The 23133-nt window shown below is 30.6% G+C and overlaps 1 protein-coding gene and 2 long non-coding RNA genes across 5 annotated transcripts in view; 1 reads left to right on the top strand and 2 right to left on the bottom strand.

Moving 5' to 3' along the window:
• LOC143233440 (uncharacterized) lies at positions 1–21499 on the bottom strand. Of its 3 annotated transcripts, XR_013018152.1 has the most exons (5): positions 21390–21497; positions 20681–20784; positions 17416–17482; positions 13327–13479; positions 15–637 (listed from the first exon to the last, which is right to left on the bottom strand). It is a non-coding gene; the product is annotated as an uncharacterized LOC143233440 (long non-coding RNA). The 3 variants fall into 3 exon arrangements; XR_013018151.1 differs by lacking the exon at positions 17416–17482 and having other exon boundaries at positions 1–637; positions 21390–21499; XR_013018153.1 differs by lacking the exons at positions 20681–20784; positions 21390–21497 and adding an exon at positions 19490–19793 and having other exon boundaries at positions 11–637.
• LOC143233433 (uncharacterized) overlaps positions 1–23133 on the top strand; it is a 125614-nt gene that overhangs the window by 92062 nt on the left and 10419 nt on the right. The gene's annotated exons all lie outside the window — the stretch shown is intronic.
• LOC143233441 (uncharacterized) lies at positions 9867–13152 on the bottom strand. The gene is made up of 2 exons (XR_013018154.1): positions 13082–13152; positions 9867–10545 (listed from the first exon to the last, which is right to left on the bottom strand). It is a non-coding gene; the product is annotated as an uncharacterized LOC143233441 (long non-coding RNA).

The raw sequence follows: 23133 nt of genomic DNA, 5'->3' as shown, positions 1-23133 counted from the left end.
AATTTCTTGAGCATATACCTAATTCAGAAATTACAGCAAGAAAATTATCACAAGCACAAAATGGTTGTGGGGCTGTGCTGAAACAGTCAATGGGTGCTTTTTTATTTTTTGTCTACATTACCATTGTAATTAGACAAGTCTATTTTGGTTGAGTTATTGATTAGTTGACAACTAATCGGCATACCTATGTCAAATACAACTGTACTTATCTTGTTTTTATGAACCATTTCTCTTTTGATAATTTAATTTGGATTTCCCTGATTTCTACAAGTACAGTTATAGCTTAAAAACTTGCATTTGTAAACTATTAAAATAATAAATTGTATTATATTCTTTATGGCTTAAACAAAATGCTGTTTAAAAAGCTTATCTAGTTTATTAATATCATTTGAGAAAGACCATTCTTACTTGGATACAAGTAGATGATGTTTTTATAATATTGGCATTTCAGTGTTTATTTCTCATTGCATGTTACCTTAAACAATAAATATTTACATTTGTGTCTGTTTATTACTGCAAAACTAGTGAACTAATTGTCCTCAAACCTGGTGTGTAACCAAGGTGAAGTAAAGTGTTTAGATCTGACTTGTCCTTCCACGTGCATTGCACAGCTTGTAAAATTCTGATTGAACTTTCCCTAATGGAAAAAAACACAAGAAAAACAAACTATACAAGCACTGTTAAATATTTAGAAAACTATTGAATTTCTAGTCATAATCTGTTGCAAAATAAAGTGACTAATTAATAGGGTTTTTTTAAAATTCTCTAACAAAATCCTGAACAAATGTAATTGATGTAATGTGTAAGTACAGGAAGTAATGAATAAAGTCAAACTGTAAGAAGTAGCTGGAAAGCTAACATCATTACTATTATTATTATGACAATGAACAAGATGCAGCACTAATGGTAAATACATTGACTGTAGCAAAATTACTATTAATACTGTAATAATACACCTGGAAAGAACATGCTTTAATTATATAGAGTAAGATATTAAAGAGAAGTAAAGCTAATGGTGGCTGCAATATGACAGTGATTCATTATTACCTTAAAATTAATTTTTAGAGAAATTATATTGTTGATTGTTTTGTATTATAATTTATCTCAGATCAGTCTCCAATCTATTGTGTTACGTATTATGTTATGTTAGAAAGAAATGGTTCTATTTCTATAAAACAATTGTCAAACACATTTTTCAGTTAAGTACAAGAAACTAAAAATTTTTAAAAGATGATTAGAAAATAAAGTTTTGTCTGAACACAAAAAATTGATGATGATTCAATTCACATAAAGAAAAACTTAGAGCAGTTGCCCATGACTGAAACATTGTTTAAAAAAACTTGTTGAATATTTATTAAAATTAAATAAATTTTGGTTGTTGTCTTCATATGATTACTACATTCAAGTCTTATAATTATTCACATAATTATAATGGAAGTGAAACATTGTACTAGATCCCTTTCATGTATCACAAAATCAGATTTTTTTGTTTTTTTTAGCAGAAGGTGTGGCAAAATATGTCATACAGGCAGTAACTGCATAAATTTGTCTCTGATTGCATTACAAAAACTTTCCAAAATAACATATGACCTAACTATGTGTTGGGCACCAAGCATTGCTAAACCAAACCATATAGTGGACAACACATACAGCATCAGTCAAAAGGAAATTTTATTCATATTGGGCATAGTTCTACTTGTTCATAGTAGGGAATTCTCAATGAATTCTAGGAATCATACAAAATAGGTTTCACATACTCTAATAGTAATAGCACAAATATAATGATACATACTAATACACGTACAATATGTGTTTGACATGGTCAGATAGGTTGGGCACTTGATCTTTTTTCACCTATCAAAAGTGAATCTGTATTTATAAAAAATTATTAATAGGCTTCAAAAGAGTATATAAACATGTTAACTGAAATATCCTAGTGTCAGTTTGTAATTTCTGTACATGTAAAGCTCATAGCCAAATAAAAATGCTTTCCAAATTTAAGGGTTTTATTTCTAAATGAAAACTTTTGTAATAAAAGGTAAGGGGCCCTTAAAACAGGACCATTTTAAACACTTGTAAAAAATATCTTTAGATATAAAACCAGACAAATGTTTATAGACATAGTGTGTCTTTAGCACATGAATGTTCTGTACCACAGACCTCACCAAATACAATTCTTCCCCTCAAGAAAAAAAATTCTGAAAGAAAATCTTCTTTAAATATTACAGAATAGTTAATGATTTTGAAAAAAAGCATTTAATTGATATAAAAAATATATGTACATTAAATTCCCTTGATAAAAAACAATAAACACGTTATATACATGAAGGGGCACAGTAAATACTTATATTATTAATAAATATACAAAATATCATATCAAAATTACACTTGTCTTCTATATATATGTATATAAAATGCTAGAAAGAATCAAGCCAACTTAAGTTAAGGTGTATATAAGACAACTTTATTCCACCATTTAATACCTCAATTATTGAACTATGTAATTCATGTGACAGTGGTACATTAAAAAATTGTTAATAAGATTTGATTTTTTTACATTCACCATTAGAACTTTAAAATACAAGAAATTTGTTGATGTTTTTAAGTAAAGAAAAGTTAGCAATTTAACTATTTTGTAATGATAAAACAGGAGAAGTGCTAATAAGCATGCATTATGTAATAAATAATAAACAGATTCAAAAACTCTTATTATCTATTGAACAATGTAATGATACTTTTGTGTATTCCTCAATCTGTCTTTCAGTTGAACAACCATGTGATGCTGATCTGATATCTTCAGTGCTTTTATTATTTTTCATTATTTTTTTATATTATATGTGGTTTACTTTGTTTGTAATTTCGTGCAAATCTACACAAAGACTACTGATGCGAGCTTTTTCTAAATTAACAGCGAAAGACTAGTCACCACCACCCACTGCCAACTCTTGGGCTACTCTTTTACCAGTGAATAGTGGGAGTGACTTTTACATCAAAATAACCTCACAACAGAAAGAGCAAGCATGTTCAGATGGCGAGTCAAGTGCCCAACCTATCTGACCGTGTCAAACACATATTATAACGTGTATTAGTATGTATCATTATAATTGTGCTATTACTATTAGAGTATCTAAAATATAATTTAGATAAACCAATAATGATTTTGGTTAGATGAAATGAAAACCTAATTAGGATTATAAAATTTGGGAATTGTATTAACTAGGAACCTTCTCCTTTGATGACAGATGCCGTGACTTTGTTTTAACTCACAAGCCGTCATCAGAGAATGACAGTGGTCCTCATGAAAACATTAGCTAACTCTTTGAAGCAAATTTGAAAGATGAATGGTTGGAACTAGAACATGTTCATCAAGTAAATCTTGTTTTTTCATTATATATGTGTTAATTCATGATGAATTGTTAAAAGATGGTTCAGGTGTTTGTTTTACATAAGAAAATAACAACAGATGAAACATAATATTTATTATAAGAAATTAAAATTTAATTAAACTAACATTTTGTGTGTGGTTACTACAAGATTTATTTTAATTTCATGTAGCTAAAGTAATAAATGCAAGTCTTCAAAGTTTTTTGCTTATTTTTAAAGTTATTATTTTGCTGTATCTTTCATTGTTGTGTTTTAATGTGTCTTTCTTCAGACTTGTTTCTATTTATATTACCAAAATATTTCTTATCTTGAGTTGTCAACTCTAAATAGTTCATTATATATTTAACAAACTGCTGGTTCTAAGAAAAAAAAAAGTATTCATTTCAAGAGTTAATTCATATGAAATGTTTAAAGCTAGTGGCATAATTATTAGTATAACATTTGTTTTTATTAATTACTTAAGATCAGTGCTAGCTTTGTGCATAAATCAACAAATTATGTGTGAAAGATTTGAAAAAGCTTTATTATTCTGTAAAACTGTTACTTGTGGTGGCAGAAAAGGTTATTGGATTTCTATCAATGTTGAAAAAATATGCTGTTTGCCTTGTGATAAGGGAAACATCATTTGTGAAACATTAGAGTGAGCATATGAGCTCTGTCTGTAAAATCTTATAATGTTGTTTAACAAAACTGTTATTTGTTAATATAGATTAATATGCTTTGATTTTTTTTCTTTTCCCAAAGTGAATTCTGGTAAATGTTTAATAGTGTTTAGAACTCTGATTATTACAATTTTGGTCATTTTTAGTCTGGATAAAATAGTAAAAATGAATTTGACAGCTTTTTTTTGTTTTGAAAACAATTGTGGTACTGGTTCTTAGTCGTCTTTCTATTCATAAGCAGTCAATTTTTGGTCAGTGTTTTATCAGTTCTTCATTGGTTATTTGTTTATAGTATGATTTCAGTAAGTCATTGATTAGTTGCTCTTCAATTCCATTAAAATCCAAACGGATGTGCAAATGATGTGATTTTTTTTAACAAGAGGTTGAAAATTATGCACACATTTTAGCCAGTTTTTTTTTCCAAACTGTATTCATATGTGAGGTAGTAACGTTTTTACATTCTTGATGTTGAATGGTTTCCAGAAACCATTGATCTAGGTGTTTCTGTTGCTGTCCACTGCCCCTGATCATTTATCTGAAGATTTGTCATAAGTGATATGCTTTAAAAGAGGCCATGTCGTATTGATTTATGTGTTGGATCAAAGAAGTGGTGTTTGGAGTAAGAGACTCCACAGAAATGTTTGTTGATACGTAAATTAGGTTGTTAGGGTGATTTGCTGAGTTTTCATCAACCACTAGTGCTTTATGGGAAGCATTTTCCATAGAAAAACATCTCTGTACTGCAGAGCAGAAAAAGTTGTAAACCAATCCTCAAAAATTGTTTTTGTTGTTTAAACCTGTTCTGTCTTTTTCCAATATAGATCAGTCTCTCAAATGTTGAAAACTTGATGGGTCATATATCCTCTTTGTTCAAAAATATCTTTTAAAAGTGTTTGGCACATTGATGTTGCTTCCTTGTCAGCACTTGCTGCCTTTAGGCTGTGTAAATTATGCTTTTTTTTTTTTTAAATCTGTTAAGTAAGCCTTTGCTATCCATTATCTTAGGGCAATACCGATTTAGTAACTTATTAGATAATTTTATCTTTGTTGATAGTTGCTGTAGTTGATGGTGAGAACATAAATGCTTTGGAATTTATTATAAGTTTGGCTTTTGTCAAACTTCATGATGGTTTCCAGTTTTGTTGTTACTGAGATGGCTTTTGTTGCAGTTTTTAGGCTTACTGCTGGCACTGGAATCACTTGCAGTGCGCTTACTAATCATTTTGTATTTAAGGGCAGAGTACAGTCTAAAGAAAACTTTGAAAGTACATTGGTTGACATTTTTCTTGATCCAAACAAGACACTTGGGATGTATGAACTCTTAGCACACGGGCTGGTTAAAGTGACGTGTCATGATGTTTCAGTAAGTTACATTCAAAATATAATTAAACCACTTAACTACCATCATGTACGAACAAACTTGATAACAAACCATGGATGATAATGCAGCTTTTTATATTATATAAATTTTAAGTTCTTAATAATATAAGAAAATATTTAAAAACAACTTTAAATACCCTAGTGTGAGAATTTGAATATTTGTTCTTCAGTTATTTCCTCTTTTGAACTTCCCCCTTAAACTATGAAATGTTATGTAAAATGTCATTAATCTTCTAAATTTTTATCTTATATCCTTCAATCATATGGAACTTCAGAGCAACCAATGAAAATGCAAGAACCTCTTGCCACACCCACCTTCAACTTGCTCAACGTTACAAATTGCTAATACATTTTTCTGAGACTAAGTGTTATCTAGAATAGAAATGATTGAGTAAAGTATGATTCATCCTATATGATCTTACAGATAATTGATAAATTTAGCTAATTAGAGAGCCAGAGACAGTAAGATATTTTCTCAATGACAAATTGGGTATTTTTATATGCAAAAACGGCCCGTTTGGGCTGAGAAAACACTTTACATAGAAGAGCGAACAACGTTTCGACCTTCTTCGGTCATCGTCAGGTTCACAAAGAAAGAGGTAACTGACCGGAAGCTGACCACATGTTTGAAAGGGGGTTGTGTAACTGTGTGTCGAAATGTAGAGGGCGGTATTAGATGTCCGAATATACAATTTTATTTATTATATTAATATAGGTATAAAGGCGTTCCTTTATATTGGTTTATTTTGGGTTTAAGTTGTTGTATAAGTAAGGCTTCTTTAATTTTACGTTTGTTTATGTTTGTTTCTTTATTCAGTATTTGAGTGTTTTCTATGGTTATGTTGTGTTTATTTGACTTGCAGTGTTCGAAAACGTGTGAAGGTGACTTTTTATGTTCTTTGAATCTGGTTTCCATTTTTCTACTTGTTTCTCAATATAGAAGTCGTGGCAGTTATCACATTGTATTTTATAAATAATGTTGGTGTGGTGTTTGTCAGTGTAGTTTTACATAGTATAGACCTCAGTTTTGTGCGGGTTTTGAATAAATTTGGTATTAATTGGAATGTCATATTTTGTTACTAATTTTTGCCAAATGTTGGTTATTTGTTTGCTGATGTCGGGAATATATGGTATACAGCAGTATATGGTTTCGTGGTTTTTTTGATTAGTGAGCTGTATTTACTTTAGTTGGTTGATTTTGCTTTCTGTGTAGGTGTGTGCGTATAATGTTTTCTACGCTTTGTGGAGGAAACTTATTGATGTTGGTGAAGTATTGTTTTATTTTGTCTAATTCATCGTTAATTTTATCTGGTGAGCATAGTTTTATGGCTGTGTTTATTTGGTTTCTTAGTATGTTGAGTTTTGTTTTGTTTCATGTGCTGAGTCCCAAGGAATGTATAGTCCAGTATGGGTGATTTTTCGGTGGATTTCTGTTTGAAATTGTGTATCAGTTCTTGTAATTTTGAGGTTAAGAAATGATATTTGATTGTTTTCTTCCTGTTCACATGTGAAGTTGATGTTGGGATGTATAGAGTTAATGTGATTGAAAAAATTAAGTATGTGTTCTGTAGATTTGAATCCATAACCGTGTCATCTACATATCTATACCAGTATAGTGGTGGATGTAATGCTGTGTTAATTGCTTGTGTTTCAACTTGTGTCATAAAAATATTGGCTAGAACTGGTGATACTGGGTTGCCCATGCTTAGGCCGTTTGTTTGTATATAGTTTTGGTTGTTGAACATGAAGTTTGTCTTTATCGTGGTGAATTCTATGAGGGTTGCTAACTGGTTACTGGGAATTTCTATAGTTGGGTTAGGGTCTCGGATATAGAGTTCTAAGGCTATCTTGCAGGCTTCAGTGGTTGGAACTTCTGTAAAGAGGGATATAACATCGAAACTGGCCATTAAGGCTTTATGATTAAGTTGATTTAGATTAGACTTGAAATTAAAAGAGTCTTTGATAAATGAGCTGGCTGATGTTACATATTTGGAGAATGCCCATGCTATGTATTTACCAAGGTTGTAATTAAACGATTCATATGTGGACATTATTGGTCGTAATGGACAATCTGGTTTATGAGGTTTGGGGATGCCGTATATTTGCGGTGTGCGTGAGTCGGTTTTACGTAGGTAGGAATAAAGTGTTTGTGAAATTGTGTTGGCTTTTTCATTTGTAGTAGTAATTTGTTCAGTTAGTCTCGTGTGTCTTTGTTGGATTTGTGTGTATTGTTTTAAATTTGTTCGTGTCTGATAGTATGTTATTCATTTTTGGATGTATTCATTCGTGTTCATTATGACTATAGCGTTACCTTTATCTGCTTTTAGAATTTTTATGTTTTTTGTCTTGTTTTAGGTTTTTTATGCAATTAATGTCTCTTTTGTAAGGTTGTTTTCAGTTTTCTGTTTTGTGAAATTATGTTGATGGTTTTGTGAGAAAATTCTTTGAAAAAATCGTTTAAGATGTTGTTTTAGGTGTTTCTGGAAAATATAAATTTGTAATTTTACCTGGGAAGGTTGGCTGTTGGATGTCAATAAAATTATCTAAGTTGTCTTCTTTCTGTTGGTTGTTTTGGTTGTTTCCTTGTTTTTGTTCTCTGTAGAAAGTATCACAAGTCTCCTGGCTAGGTCTTCTAAACATGTTTTGATTTCTATGGTTGGAATGTACCTAGGTGCTATAGCGAGTTGAGTCCTTTGTTAAGTAGATGTATCTCGTCTGTGTTTAATTGATGGTCGGATCTGTTAATTATGAGGTTAGTCAACGGTTTGTCGTTTTGGTGTCTTTTCTGTTGTTTGCATCTTAGTTTTCTAGTTTTTTGTTGTGGCAGATCTTTTTTGTCTCTGTCGTTTTAGTATTGATTTTGTTTATGTTTCGTTGTATAAGTCCCAGAATCTCTGGTTTAATGCAGCATGCCAGTTGATGGTCTAGATTCATTTTTTGTTTTGTAAGTCATGTAGTTCTTTGTATTTTGTGTTCAACATGGCTTTCAGTAGTTTTTTCTGTAAATTTTGGATAATGTTTGTGTATGTATTAAAATTTTTTGAAAGTTTTACCTTTACAAAATTTTGTAACAAATCTCATCATAACTACTATTTAATCCTCAGCACTTTAGAAAGTGGACCTTTGTCTTCAGAAGAAAACATTCACAGATAAAAAGTGGTCACATTATATGGTTATTATTTTTTTGTCCAGTCTTCTTGAACCTCGTGTTTTTTTGAAATCGTTATAACTGTATGAATAGTGTATTTCAGTTTCTACTCGTACACTAGTCTAATATTTACATAGGAAGCTTTAAAACATGCATATACGACGATGCTGATTAATTCTTGTGAATTATTTAGCTAGATAAGCTATAAAACTATCTAAACAATAAATGTGTAACACAGGTGGTCATCCAATCCACCATTTCTCTCTGGGGCTTAATCTGAAAGAAGATTTGTGCATCTATACAGTAATTGTTTGTTTGAAGCTCTGTATTGAAGAAAGTATTAAAGCCAGGTTTCTAGTACTGTAAGCCTGCAGATATAAAGAAATATAACAATTACAAAAGGTGTAATGCATATCACATGAAAGTTAGTGAATGCATTAGTTCTCTTTCTATTGTAAATGTAATATATGAAGGGCTTTAAATATAAAGTACAAGTGAAAACACCTATGATCTCTCTTTCTCTAAACAGACAGTCATGCAATACAATGATTTTCGTGCACGTTACTGGTAAGGTAGAGTAGTGGATATTGTTATTCATCTTTGATGTAAACCTTTTCAGTTAAACTCACGTCCTTTCCAATAATAAAAAAAAAGTCCAACAGTTGCAGCTAAGTGACACTGACTATTTTCTCTCTAGTCTGTCACTTCAAAATAATGGATGGCTAATCCAAATAGTTCTCAAGCAGATTTTCACCATATTAATAAATAGTCTAGTGTTTAACAACACATTCTGAACTTTTGCTTTACTTAAAGAGCAAAGGATATCTTAATCTGAAGTGACAAAAAACAAAACATTTTCAACAAATGTAATTTACATACCAATCATCCTATTTTTAATAATCTGATCAACCTGGTATTGGGAATAGTTAAACAAGATGTAGTCTAATGCAATATATAACCACATGGTGTTTGTGCTATATTAAAAAAAAAAAATTTGTACACTACTAAATTTATTTGAAAATTTTAATGTTACTGATGTTTAAAGTTTCCAAGTTTAGACTAAGAAAAGATTATTCACCATTACATAACTACGATAAAAAAGCATCAAATGGAATAAGAAATACTTAAAAATAAAGATAGTTGTAAATACAGACGTAAATGTAAGAGAAAAATCTAGAAAAATTGCATGAACAATTGTCATATTTACTATAAGGAAATTAATACATTATATTTATAAACAAAGTTATACCTACAAAAACTGATATTAGCAAAGATGCAACTTTCTACCAAAGTACCAAAATGCATGTACATTTTATTTCTTAATTGCACAAAATACCTCCTCATACATTACAAATTTCATCCTGTTACTACTGTTCAACAGAGCCAACTAATGAAAACTACAAAATCTTCATTTCTACTTAAATACAGAAGAAATTAGTACAAAAAATATCAAATAAACATATTCTTTATAGCATTTATTATATTTGCATAACTTGTACTGTTCTTAGTGACGTCCATTAAATGATTACTATTTTTGCTTCATTTATTATTACTATAAATTTACACAAGTAATGGAATGAATTAGCAGTAGTGGGCTTATGCCTGATAATGGGTCTAATAATGTCTATATCATAACAAAGAATAAAGTAAGTTACTTTCGGTGTCTCAATTTATTTATACACCAGCTTTAATCATTAGTCTCAAGTTTTATAGCTGTAAAAAACTTTGATAACAACTGTCATGACAGACAAAACCTATTTACCGACTGAACCAAAAAACTGATAATTGTACACTATTAATCACATGAATAAATCATTTGATAAAACTCACTGTTTAATTGCACATATCCTGAAAAACACAGAACCCCTGGGGTGAAAAGCATGGGTTTTGTAACTGACCCCTCACTGTAAGTCCATCAGTTCAAGATACTTTTACCATTCAGGAGGAAACCCTTTCAATCTTCTAAATAATCTAAAAATAATTACATTATTACTTTTTAGTGCAACTGTTACATCTGTACTTGTCATCCCTAATTAAACAAGGAGAGACTAAAGGGAAGACACCTAGTCAACAACACCCACTGCCAAGTCTTAGGTTACTCTTTTACCAACAAACAGTGCGACCGATCTTCACAATACAAGTTCCCTACAGTCAGCAGGGAGAGCAAGGTCAAAAGTTCTTATAAGATAGGATCTGTAGTTTTGTTTAGTCCTATTTCATAACTTTTTGTAAGGATGGAGATTAGAAATTTTAATAAGAAGAAATATGTGGTTTCATTTCTAATTCAAAAAATTAAGGGCAACTGCCCAGTAAAAACACGTGTTTATACTTTATTTGCACCATTTAATAACAACATTAAACCCTACTGTTAATATCCATTATACCAGTGGTTCCCAACCTTTCTTTGACCCGCACCCCTAAAAAATTTTAATATGTTCTCGCACCCCTCACAGTAATTATTTATTTAAGAATAAAGGTGAAGGTGGCCAAAACAAATTTTTATAATTAGTTTTTAATGATATATAAACAAAAACAAAACATTTGAAAATGAAAAAATATTACAACAAACTAAATGTTCCATAAACCCTACATGGCCTACAAAAAAATAAATTTTCATCAATGCATAAAATGATATTTCTTTGAATTTGAAATGTTCAAATATTCATAAGCCAATTTAAATTTAATGACTCTTTTGTTCCTGTTTATTTCTTACAAGGTTTTCAAAGCGTGGCACAATTTTTGAATATATAGGACAGTACCCTTAATATAAACAAAAAAAAAAACACTGAAATCTTGCACCCTGGGAACCAATGAATTAAACACTAATGTTATTCAAATACAATGCCAGTGTTTTAATTTTAAAACTTACAATGTATTAAAAATCATGCATCAGATAATTCTCATATTTACACATGTATTTCAGAAAATTGTTATTACATTAACACCACAGGTGTTAATAATATTAATGTGGTGATTATAATTTTGGTAGGTATATTGATTTACTACAAGTAAATAAATTTGGTTTAAATTTCATACACATGTACAATTACATCCACAAATACTTGATTAAAACTTTATATATACAATTTAGTTTTTAGAGGACAAATCTATACAGTAAACAAAAGTATATTATGCAGAATTGAAACTTTATTTGTGTCAAGTAGAAATACTTTAAAACATCCATGAAAGGGGAGAATATGGATCCACTAATTGATTGATTAGTGCCATATGCCACTTTGAACACAGCTTCAGTTATGTCGTGGTTAACAGAGAGGCTGTAATTTAGTGGTTACGTGAAAAAAAAGTTGCTACAATAAATAACAAAAGAACCAGCCATATCTGGTTTTCAACAAATAAAATTTAGTATATTCTCTCATTTCTTTTCTGTGCTATAATTTTCCCATAATGTTTACACACACCTGGACAAAAGCAAAATCAACAAGCAAAAGTAAATATACCCCACAATTAAAAAATCATGAAACCATATAAAGGCCGCAAACTATATATATTCCCAACATCACTAGAAAAATAACCAACATCTGGCAAAAACTAGCAACAAAATATGACACTCCAGTTAATACCAAATTTATTCAAAACCAGGCACATAACTAAGGTCTATACTATATAAAATCTAAACTGACAAACACAACACCAACATTATTTATAATATACAATGTGATTACTGCCATGACTTCTATATTGAAGAAACAAGTAGAAAATGGAAACCAGATTCAACTAACATAAAAGTTACCTTCACATTTTAAATACTGCAAATCAAATAAACACAACATAAGCATAGAAAACATCCAAATTCTGAAGGAAAAAAACATAAACAAATACAAAATTAAAAAAGCCTTCTTATACAACAACTCAGCAAAATAAACCAATACAAAGGAACACCTTTATATCTATATTAATAAATATAATCAAACATTTAAGCACACCCTCTACACTCAGTTACACAACATGTGGTCAGCTACTGGTCAGTAAGAAACATTGTTTGCTCCTCTACCAGCACTTTCTCTACCCTACCATCTGTTTTCAATAAATAATTTTCTCTACAAGTATCGTTATCACGAAATAAGTGATTTGGATTCTCTACCAATCCATTTCCTACTTAGTTGCTCTACATGTATATCAAAGGTCCACTGATGTCAATACATGAGGAAAATACAAAAGGGGAAGAGCTGGTTTCCTTCCAACTTCTCAAACTACTGTCAAATCATCCAGAATACAGAATACCTTGAAAAAATTCACATGTGCTCATCTAGCTGAATTTTTTTTCTTCTAATTTCCTATGACATATCACTTGATAAATCAGCAATTGCTGTAATTAAAGTCTGTTAGATCTCCTGTAAAAAAATTTAGCTGCATGCAACTTTTTTATGATTTAGCTAAAAATAACCCTACTTCAGACCACACTTTGACCATGTTACCAGTTATTCAGCCTTTTCAGATTTTTACCATATATTCTTACGTCTACAAAAAAAAATAGAACAGAACCTACCATCAGAGGTCCCCTCACCATGTACAGGGATCCACAATGACAGCCATCTTAGTGGAAAAAGTATACTTTATTTCATGTTTTCTATAGGTAATTGTGGCATAACTGATTAGGCAATTAAATACTGATGATAGAGTAAGTTCTGTAACAGGTTTTCCTTAATCGATTTTTTCAAAAGTAAACCTTCAACTTCTTTACAGACTTCCTAAAGTATGTGGTAACATCAAAACAGTTTACATAAAACTTACCATCACGTCCAACTTGTTTGTCAGGATTCTTAATGGCTCGTGAGACGTGTCCATCTTCACCATACTTGAAGCAACCAGATTTATTTCTCATGTCCCCACCTACATTAGGACAGTCTCTTGACATGTGTCCATCTTCACCGCACTTAAATAATCCTGTTAAGATGGTTAAAGGAATATTATGTAACTATATGCATGTATTGTCACCTTAACTGAAAATAAATTAAAACTTAACACAGAATTTAATAGCAATATAATGTTATATATTTTTCATGTTAATTTAAAAAATTTGTAATAATCTATATTAGTGTTCTAAGTTGAAAGGATTAGTTACATTTGATAGATTCTCAAACTAAGGAATCATGTTCAAGCAGAAATTTAAATTCTGACAAAGTAACAGGATGCAGAAACTAAAACCATGTTCAAAACAACTTACAAAAACTTTCCCCCAGAAAAATTATATGTAAAAAACGAGGCACAGTGAAACCCATAATAAAGATTATATTGATCTCTAATTCTGTGTAAAAACATCAAAGTCATGTATAGCCATCTCCAATTCTTAATTAGTATACTAGAGGAAATGAAGCTACTTCAATATCACTCATGTCTATCCAGAGTGACATGTAACACTCATGTTTTTATGGCAACAGGTTACAAGTTATAAAATCTAAAATTAATAGTTTTAACATTCTAAAGTCTGAACAACATTCAGCCTAATCAAATAAGAATACTGATTCTAATCTATCCAACCTGCAAGAGCTAAGTCATAAGAATAAATAAGCTAATAACAGTTTCTTCATTAATATTATAAATATAATCTTATATGAAATTGTTTTTGGTCTCAGATTCTTTATACAGATAGTTCACTACTGCCCATGTTTCACACCAACTACTGTAAACTGCAAAACTGTAAAAAACAAATGCAACCATGAAGAAAACTTTTTTATGGCTTTAGTTTCTTTCAGACGGGTAGTTCACTAATGCCAGTTGTTACATGTAGTATTATACTCTGTGATATCAAACTGGTGCATGTTTAATGATTCTTGTGAACAACAAACAGCTTTTTCTGAATCAGTATGAGAAGAATTTACACTTGGGAGACCTGGGGATGTATCAAGATCCTCATCAGATACCTGCCAGAAAAGTCTTTTACTGGTAGGCCCTGCATGGCCAAGAGCGTTAAGGCGTGCGTGCGACTCGTCCGCATCACGCCAAACATGCTCGCCCTCCCAGCCGTAAGGGCGTTATAATGTGACAATCAATTCCACTGTTCGTTGGTAGCCCAAGAGTTGGCAGTGGGTGGTGATGACTAGCTGCCTTCCCTCTCTTCTTACACTGCTGAATTAGGGACGGCTAGCACAGATAGCCCTCGAGTAGCTTTGTGCGAAATTCCAAAACAATCTTTTACTGGAGACAGTGACATGAGACTATTTTTTAAAACTCTGCAAAACAAGAAGTTGGTAGACATCTTCTTGGCACTGGTCTTTTCCATGACAGTCCATGGAATGGTACATGTTCAACCAGGCAACTTTGATAAATGTAACACCAAGGATACCCCAAGCAACCTTGAAGAAGACCCTAACTTGACAGTGAGGACTGGTAATGCCAGGGCAAAAGCAGTGGCCACTGTTTTTTATTATCATTATTACCCTAAACCATATGCACATTTTGGAAAATCAGTATATTGTAGGAGGCAATGCCAGCTGTCTGACAGGATCCAATAAAAGAGAAAGATGTGCTGAAAAATAAAATATACTTACCCTACTCAAAAGCAGTGTGAAGATTGAAAAAAAATAGATTAGAGTTAAAACTCAGCAGGAAATAAAACAGGTTTTAAAGATAATGTATGAAACACATGAATATCATCCACATGTATTAACATTGAAGGAATAATATCCAAACTGAAGGAGTTGGCTTATCCACACAGTAATAGTAGCAGGCAACAGATCTAGACAATGAGGGGTTCAAAGGTAGAATAAAGAAATGGCAGGATGATTGTTAATTTTCTGCCAATATTTTGCTGTGATTATATCTATTAAACGTTTCATTATCATAACTATGATCTATCAGCAACATCATGTTAGTCTCTATTGTACTTGTAGTGTTTGTTTACAGACTTAAAGTTCAAACTCTGTTGTTTATTTTTTATATCACTGCATTAGACACAGTAGAAGGCTTTGCTCTAACAATGTATTGTGCCAATTTGTTGCTGTGATTCTGTATGTATTAAACATTTTCTTAATGTTGTTGTAATCATACCACTGTCATTGCGCTTGTCTAATAGAGCAATAGAGGAATGACACAGGTATATAGAAAATGATGAGACCAGTTCTGGCTAAGAGCTTCAACTGTCAGAGCTCAAGATAAAGTTTGGTGTTGAGATGAGTGGCAAAAGCCTCCAAAAGAGACACAGCAAACCTGAGAAACCACCCTTTGGAGAGAATCTGGTCCAGCCAAGAGAGTTAATATGTCATAAGCACATGGCAAATATTAATGAGAATAAATCACAAACAGCAAGTCCAACATGTGGAAACAAAGTCCTTAAATTGGTAACCCCTGATACTTGATATAAGAAATAAGTGCAAAATTTTCACAGTAGATCATGTACAAATGATTCACAAAAAGAGATAAGAAATGAAAAAATGATAAAGAAACTGCAGTGTCTGGAAAGGTGGAGATCCAGTTATTAGAGAGGGTAGGGAAACAAAGAGATGCTTAATGTGCTGTTGGCATGATGGTGTTGGCGCATAATGTAGTTCCTTGAGATAATGTGAGCTACATGTTTTCCAAGTGTTTTGCCACCTGTTTGGTAGGCATATTAGTTAAACTTAGTTCAGAGGGCAATCAAAATGTTACAAAAAGGCAATTTAGAATAAACAAATGTAGTTTTGTGTTACAATCTGAAGTCATTATAGAAAGAAGAAAAAAAGATAATTTTGATTTATTTTAATGTTTACAAGACTGATCATATTGAGAAACCTGATACAGAGTTTGGGTAGAATAATACAGTCTACTTTTACTGACTAAAATGTTTCAAATTTATGATGTTTAAATTTAAATTTCAGATGATTTAAGTGTTTTTAATCTACATGAAATTTTTATATTTTGATTCAACTTTTCTGATGATCCTTACACCCCTTCCCAAATTAATAAACTAACTAATAAATTTTCATAACTTGTAAGAAATAAAGTTCAAACACGTGGCCTTAGAAAAAGAACCAGAACTGATAAAAAAAACTGTTGTAATATTCCTTCTGAAGTTCAATTTACATTATTTTCGAAGAGGATAATAAAACCACAACTTTGCTATTCGAACATCTAACCTGTTTGTTTGTTTTTTTAAAAAAGGGATAAAATTTAATGAACTTTAAATGATTTGCTTTGTTTTGAATTTAGCGCAAAGCTACACGAGGGCTATCTCCGCTAGTTGTCCCTAATTTAGCAGTATAAGACTAGAGGGAAGGCAGCTAGTAATCACCATCCACTGCTAATACTTAGGGTACTCTTTTAAGAACAAATAATGGGATTGACCTTCACATTATAATTATAATTACCTGGCAGCCAGGTCGGGAACTTTAAGTGAGAATATTTCAACCAAGCATAAAAGTTGACATTTTAAACTCTCAATCTCAAACAATGTTCTATAAAGATCTTTTAAACTTTTATTATTAACATCTATTTTTTATACTTTGCTATCTTTTAAACTACATGTAGTGCATTTATACTGAATTATTTTATCACCCTTTTTAAATTAAACCTTTGAAGACCATTTACCCAAAATAACTGAATTTTTCAAGAATAAGGCATTATTTTAAGTTTAATCATTTTCAATTATATTAAGAAAGAATTCATACAAAAGATACATAGCTTGTAAATTTTGTTTGACAGAGTATATTTAGCTACAGTTTTGTTGTAAATCCAACACCAAACACTTACTGTCATCATAAAACTTACAATCTGATAATCAGCTACAACACTGTAAAATCATCATTAAAAGAAAGACAAAACTAGACAAATGGTGGGAAAAACTGGACAAAAAATCAGATTTTTGTTTTGATGTTTATTATAAATTGATAATAGTGATGTTCTTACCCCTGTAATAAAGTTTCCTTTGTTTTACTGTTGATAATTTAGCTAAATATTCTGGCCTTAGATGTTCCTGGTGATATAAAAACAAACCACATCATGATCATAAGAAATTAACATTTTTTTTAAACATGTATTTTTGAGAAACTTTCTCAAAAGAATACCTCTAGGGAACATTCAAACATTATTTTAATGAGTTAAAGTTTGAAAAGATGTTTAAAGGGAAATACTAGAGAGTAGCCATACATATCATACTGGAAACAAGCAAAGTTAAAATTCCTGAGCACCCAATCAAGGCAGGAAAACAAGGTCATTAATACTCTCGCATCACATGCGAGATTTCAGTTATGGAAGTTTGAAGTCTTAAATGTGAAGCAAATTTGATGTGCTTTATGTTATTTGAAATTAAGGCCATTTCAAGTATTGCAGATATACAATGTTGGACGTTATTATGTTTTTTGCTATGGGCATCCATTACTACACATGTCATGAGGATTTTCTTTGTGAGTTACTTTCCGAAAATTCAGGTCCTTTGTAAAGGTCAGTTTTATATTACTAGATATGGTAACATGAGCACACATGCACCGGGTCATTGTAACTTCTATACTGTTATCCAGGCACAGTCGAAAGAACAATATAATAAAATAATAAAGATATATACACACACACACAAACAGAGGGTGGACAAGAAAAGTGGACCTGTTGAAAATGCTGTTAATTTGTTATATATTTTAATAGATAACAGAAAAATGTGTAAAATTCACTTCACGACATCTATTCAAACATGATATCAAATAAATTAACAACATTTTCAAGGGAGGGCACTTTTTTGTGCTCCTCTTGTATATAAATGTATAATGTTATCAAATTTAAACTATTTTATATGTGTTATAATTATAATTATATATGTGTTATAATTTGTTATTCTAGAATGAAAAAAAGGCATTATTTATAGTGGTCAAATCTATCAAGTCCATGCAGAGTTTCATAAGTAAAAATAGCTGACAAAACATTAAGTTTTTTTCTTTACAAAAATATTTGATAATTATCTGGAGGTTATAAAAACTTTGTATATGAAATTTGAACATTTTCTGATGCATACAAGTATTTTTAATCTTAAGATCAAAATTACTATGCATGTTGGATAGTCAACATGCAAAAAGAAAATAGGCACAAGAAAAGCATTACTTTAAAAAGTATTAAAACTGAATAAGAAAAGATTTGATATTTTGTGTATGAAAGCTCTAACAGAGTCTGAAGAAGAGAATATTATTTATTCCTCTTCAGCTTTAATGTGTAAATCTATATAATACTGACCCCAGAGTGACATAAAAACAGCAAGAAATACAGCAGCAACATTGTCGAAAAGATGAGTTATTTTTGCAAAAGTGAACGTCTGGCCTAATCTTCCTTTAATCTTATTTAAAATATTTTAAGGTAAATTAATGGTTCAAAACATATCAACCAATAAAAATTAATGGTTCCAATTATTATTATTTGCAATTATTCCAGATACAAATGGCTTGTGTGAAAATAATTAATTAGCTAAACACTGATTAATTAGTCCAGTTGATTAATCACATACCACTTTCCATCAATCACATAGCTCTAAGTAACTGATTTATCTGAGGTATAATTTTATCTTTTTTCTCCCCCTTATTCATACCTGTGAGCATCACCCAACAAGGTAAAGCACCCATACAGAAAACACAACACTCCTACTAATGAAGCTGAAATCAGCATACAGGTGTAAAATCCAAGCCAAGCAAAGTACAGGCCAATCTTAACTCCAAAATACTCCCAGACAAAATTGACAGGAACAAACAGTGAAGTGATTTGTATCAAACAAAATATAGTGGATACAATAACTAATGAGATACTCCAAAAATCAATCCTTATGAATTTATTTTTTATAAAGATTTGTCTCAATTTTAAACTCTGACTAGTATGAGAGCAAGGTGATTTTCATGCTAAAATTAATAAAATTTATATATCTTTAATATTTCAGTTTCCAAATTTCATTTGCAGAGCTTCTAGAATCTTCTAATTCTATATCAAGTTATTTATGGTAAAAACTTACATGTTATGCATTATTTTCTCTACCCTTACACCACATGAGCATAGGCCATTTGTAACCACACCAAAAAAAGATATGAAATAACATTTTTCCTTTCTAAAATCCCTGCAAATTACAATAGAAGCTTATCATTATTTATCCTAACTATTGTCAGGCTTGTGTCAGTTAAATATGACAACTTTCTATATACTAAGCCTATGTAACAAGCTAGGAATCACCTTGTATACACTTAGTTCAAATTACAGCATAAAATTATGTAACACACACGATCTTCATATGTATATACAAATATTGCAAATAAATTAATCTATTTCTTCATTTATATTTTCTCATGTCACCTAATAAGTTTGTTTTTTTTTAATTTTATAACACACAAAATATGTACATATAAAATAACAAAAATCTAGTACTTAATTGTGAATGCTGTAATTTCTTTTGTTGTCAAAAACTTTAAGTGTTGAGAGATGCTAACCCAAATTTTCAATGGGCTGTTTTTGATTTTTTTCCCAAATTATTTATTAATTTCAAATATATACTTTAGAGCACAAACAGTAATAAACACAAAGCATACAATGTTCTATAATTATTACAATTTAACTGGTTTTCTAACCAAACATTGTGCATTAAAACAATTTCCTATAGCATTATGTTATGTATTAGGAAAATCTGCAAGCCTGAAATTGTATTCAATCTCAGTCAATCAAATACAAGTGAAAAGACTACCTAAGTTCAGCAACTTGGAACAAACAAGTGCCATCACGTGATACAGAAATGACTAAGACGTTACAAATTAACATATTTTACTTCTGAAATTCAGATATTAAAACTATATTACATTATAGAAACGTTTCATTAACTACATACCTATACTATTAGATCTACATCTATTTTAATTATTACCACATCTTTATAGAATTTTATAGCTCAATGAAAATAATACATTAGCAACACGAGAGAATTCTCTACCTCCTATCATGACTGACTCTCCTTATATATAATTATTGTATTTGGAATGATCTCTTTCAAAACACAACCAGTACGAATAAATTACCAACTGAGACTCTAAACATGACATACAAATATAAGATGTTTTTTTGTTAATTTCAATCTTCAGGCAATGCTCAAAACTTTTATCAAGTTCTTTTTTATATTAAATAAATAAATGCTTCCAGGAAATTAATTATTAACACTCACTTGATGTCATCAAGAGGTTTTTTTTAATATATTGTCGAAAATGAAGCCCAGTTGTTTATTAACCATTTCTGAGGAGCTTTTTCATCTGAAGAATCACATTTCCCCTAATAATACGTCAAAGTGAATTATCAACATAACTATTATTTTACTGTCACAAATTCATCAGGTCATAAACCTGATATAATACACACTCGCTGTACAAATAACTGTGAACAATACTTTTAACATATGAAAAATTGTACTTTCACAATACTTTATCAGCATCAAGCACACTTGAAAAGACGAATCCAATAAGTTAACTGAAAGGAAAGGCAGCTTCATACACATTATCATTGTGAAAAAAAATAGAAGAAAAACATGGTATAAATACATAAGGCATGAAATATTTAAATATAAAAAAATGTAGAGAGTGATTGCAATGACTTTTATTCATCACTATATATCATATAATATATTGGAACCACGTATCATACGTAACAAACCCAAGCACACACGTCAAGTACTTCAGGGTTGCCAGTGACTAATTTTTTTTTAGTAGTTTAGGAAGCATATAACCATATTATTATTTACCAAATTTTCATTTTCTTATTTTGATGAAATAAGGTTTCATTATACTGTTCTGCTGAACCATTGAAAACAGGATTCAAAATTAAAGCTTACAGAGAAATAAAAGAAACTCATTGGATTGCTAATCTAAATACTGTTCAACCTTTTGGACTTCATCTAGAACCTGGAATCGATGATCTTCATTCACTGGTTTCATCTTTGATAAGTAAGTCCATCAGTTCACGATACCTTTACGATTCAGGAGGAAACCCTTTCAATCTTCTAAATAATCTAAAAAATAATTACATTATTACTTTTTAGTGCAACTGTTACATCTGCACTCGTCATCCCTAATTAAACAAGGAGAGACTAAAGGGAAGACACCTAGTCAACAACACCCACTGCCAAGTCTTAGGTTACTCTTTTACCAACAAACAGTGCGACCGATCTTCACAATACAAGTTCCCTACAGTCAGCAGGGAGAGCAAGGTCAAAAGTTCTTATAAGATAGGATCTGTAGTTTTGTTTAGTCCTATTTCATAACTTTTTGTAAGGATGGAGATATAGGAATTTTAATAAGAAGAAATATGTGGTTTCATTTCTAATCCAAAAAATTAAGGGCAACTGCCCAGTAAAAACACGTGTTTATACTTTATTTGCACCATTTAATAACAACATTAGACCCTACTGTTAATATCCATTATACCAGTGGTTCCCAACCTTTCTTTGACCCGCACCCCAAAAAAATTTTAATATGTTCTCGCACCCCTCACAGTAATTATTTATTGAAGAATAAAGGTGAAGGTGGCCAAAACAATTTTTTATAATTAGTTTTTAATAATATATAAACAAAAACAAAACATTTGAAAATGAAAAAATATTACAACAAACTAAATGTTCCATAAACCCTACATGGCCTACAAAAAAATAAATTTTCATCAATGCATAAAATGATATTTCTTTGACCAAGAAATAAATTTGGTTTAAATTTCATACACATGTACAATTACATCCACAAATACTTGATTAAAACTTTATATATACAATTTAGTTTTTAGAGGACAAATCTATACAGTAAACAAAAGTATATTATGCAGAATTGAAACTTTATTTGTGTCAAGTAGAAATACTTTAAAACATCCATGAAAGGGGAGAATATGGATCCACTAATTGATTGATTAGTGCCATATGCCACTTTGAACACAGCTTCGGTTATGTCGTGGTTAACAGAGAGGCTGTAGTTTAGTGGTTACGTGAAAAAAAAGTTGCTACAATAAATAACAAAAAGAACCAGCCATATCTGGTTTTTCAACAAATAAAAATTTAGTATATTCTCTCATTTCTTTTCTGTACTATAATTTTCCCATAATGTTTACACACACACACCTGGACAAAAAGCAAAATCAACAAGCAAAAGTAAATATACCCCACAATTAAAAAATCATGAAACCATATAAAGCCGCATACTATACATTCACGATAATATGCACCAAGTTTCTAAAAAACTATATATTCCCTACATCACTAGAAAAATAACCAACATCTGGCAAAAAACTAGCAACAAAATATGACACTCCAGTTAATACCAAATTTATTCAAAAACCAGGCACATAACTGAGGTCTATACTATATAAAATCTAAACTGACAAACACAACACCAAAATTATTTATAATATACAATGTGATAACTGCCACGACTTCTATATAGTAGAAAAATGGAAACCAGATTCAACTAACATAAAAAGTTACCTTCACATTTTTAAATACTGCAAATCAAATAAACACAACATAAGCATAGAAAACATCCAAATTCTGAAGAGAAAAAAACATAAACAAATACAAAAGTAAAAAAGCCTTCTTATACAACAACTCAATAAAATAAACCAATACAAAGGAACACCTTTATA

This window comes from Tachypleus tridentatus, chromosome 12, assembly GCF_004210375.1.
Source record: "Tachypleus tridentatus isolate NWPU-2018 chromosome 12, ASM421037v1, whole genome shotgun sequence".
Taxonomy (NCBI): Eukaryota; Metazoa; Arthropoda; class Merostomata; order Xiphosura; family Limulidae; genus Tachypleus; species Tachypleus tridentatus.
This window is presented reverse-complemented; position numbering and strand designations above follow the sequence as displayed.